The sequence below is a fragment of the Petromyzon marinus genome, chromosome 20 (assembly GCF_048934315.1).
Source record: "Petromyzon marinus isolate PM22_M1 ecotype Great Lakes invasive population chromosome 20, UKy_Petmar_22M1.pri1.0, whole genome shotgun sequence".
NCBI classification, from domain to species: Eukaryota; Metazoa; Chordata; class Hyperoartia; order Petromyzontiformes; family Petromyzontidae; genus Petromyzon; species Petromyzon marinus.
The window spans coordinates 14,728,563-14,731,062 of NC_133686.1; positions in this window are offsets into that span (position 1 = coordinate 14,728,563).

The following is a 2,500-nucleotide window of genomic DNA, read 5'->3' on the forward strand; positions in this document are numbered from 1 at the left end:
GGCGAGGGAGCTGATGTTCAGTTCCCACTTGAGGTCCCGGCAGAGAATAGTGCCCAGGAAGCGGAAGGACTCCACAATTTTGACTGCGGAGTCTAACAGGGTGATGGCGGTGAGTGGGGCTGTATTCTTCCTGAAGTCCACAACCATCTCAACTGTCCTTAGAGCATTTAGCTCTAAGTTGTTCTGGCTACACCAGGTCACCAGGTTGTCAGCTTCCCACCTATAGTCAGACTCATCCCCACCAGAGATCAGCCCAATGAGGGTGGTGTCGTCCGACAAACTTCAAGAGTTTGACGGACAGATGATTGGAGGCGCAGCTGTTGGTATACAGGGAGAAGAGCAGTGGGCAAAGGACGCAGCCCTGAGGAGTTCCCGTGCTGATGGACCTGGAGTCAGAGACTTCTGTTCCCGGCTTAACGCACTGCTTCCTGTCAGAGAGGAAGTCTGTGATCCACCTGCAGGTGGAGTAGGGCACGTTCAGCTGGAAGAGCTTGTCCTGAAGCAGGGCAGGGATGATGGTGTTGAAGGCAGAGCTGAAGTCCACAAACAGGATCCTGGCGTAGGATGCTGGGGCGTCCACATGCTGTAGGGTGAAGTGGAGGGCCATGTTAACTGCGTCGTCCACAGACCTGTTGGCTCTGTAGGCAAACTGAAGGGGGTCCAGGAGAGGGTCTGTGATGGCTTTGAGGTGTGCCAGGAGCAGGCGCTCAAAAGACTTCATTACCACAGATGTAAGGGCGACCGGTCTGTAATCATTTAGTCCTGTTGGCCTTAGCTTTTTGGGCACAGCGATGATGGTGGAGGACTTGAGACAGGCTGGTACATGGCATGTCTCCAGGGAGGTGTTAAAGATGTTGGTGAACACCGGAGACAGCTGGCCAGCGCAGTGCCTGAGGGTGGCTGGAGAGACAGAGTCCGGCCCGGCTGCTTTGCGTGGATTCTGCCTCTTGAAAAGCCCATTAACTTCTCCCTCCTGAAAGGAGAGAGTCGTTTCTGTAGTATGGGTGGGGGATGGGGCCTCTTGGGTGGGAAGGGGTGGTTCAGGACAGTCCAATTGTCTTTCAAATCTACGGTAGAACTCGTTCAGGTCGTTGGCTAGGCGGGAGTCGTTAGTGGTGTGGGGCGCTCTGGGTTTGTAGTTGGTGATGTGCCTGAGCCCTTTGGCAGACAGAAGCAGCGTCGTTAGTAGAGAACTGGTGTTTTAGTGTCTCTGAGTACAGTCGTTTAGCCTCTCTCACCGCTTTGCTAAACCTGTTCTTCGACTCCTTGAATCTGTCTCTATCCCCACTCCTAAACGCTTCCTCCTTCTCCAACCTCAACCTTTTGAGCTTTGCTGAGAACCAGGGCTTGTTGTTGTTAAAGTTCACCCTGGTACGTGTTGGGATACAGCAGTCCTCACAGAAGCTGATGTACACAGCCTCTGTGAGTTCATCCAGACTATTGGTAGCAGTCGTGAACATATCCCAGTCAGTACAGTCTAAGCACGCCCGCAAATCTTCCACAGCCTCACTGGTCCACTGTTTAGATGTCCTCACAGCAGGTTTACAGAGTTTTAGTTGCTGCCTGTATGCACGAATCAGGTGGACCAAGGGAGTTCTGTGCGAGCCGAACAGCCCCGTGACCCACAAGAGAAACATCCCCGCCAAATTCGAGCGTTTGACGGGGTCTATCCGTGAAAAAATATTCACGTTTTTGAGTGCACATGCATTTCTGCTGCAAATGCCTCTGGAAGTTTCATGCCGTTCGTATGCCAATTGTGGCAACACGAAAATGACCCGTTTTCCCATTCCGAGGGATTTCTGTGCGACCCTAACAGCCCCGTGAGCCACAAGAGACACATCCCCGCCAATTTCTAGCGTTTCACGGGGTCTATCCGTGAAAAATATAGACGTTTTTGAGTGCACATGCATTTCTGCTGCAGATGCCTCTGGAAGTTTCATGCCGTTCGTACGCAATGTGGCAACACGAAAATGACCCCTTTTCCCATTCCGAGGGATTTCTGTGCGACCCTAACTAACAGCGCCCGTGAGCCACAAGAGAGACATCCCCGCCAATTTATAGCGTTTCACGGGGTCTATCCGTGAAAAATATAGACGTTTTTGAGTGCACATGCATTCCTGCTGCAAATGCCTCTGGAAGTTTCATGCCGTTCCTATGCAATGTGGCCACACAAAAATGACCCGTTTTCCCATTCCGAGGCATTTCTGTGCGACCCTAACAGCCCCGTGAGCCACAAGAGAGACATCCCCGCCAACTTCTAGCGTTTGACGGGGTCTATGCGTGAAAAATATTAAAATTTTTGAGTGCACGTGCCTTTCTGCTGCAAATGCCTCTGGAAGTTTCATGGCGTTCCTATGCAATGTGGCAACACGAAAATGACCCCTTTTCCCATTCCGAGGGAGTTCTGTGCCACCCTAACAGCCCCGTGAGCCACAAGAGACACATCCCCGCCAATTTCTAGCGTTTCACGGGGTCTATCCGTGAAACATATAGAAGTTTT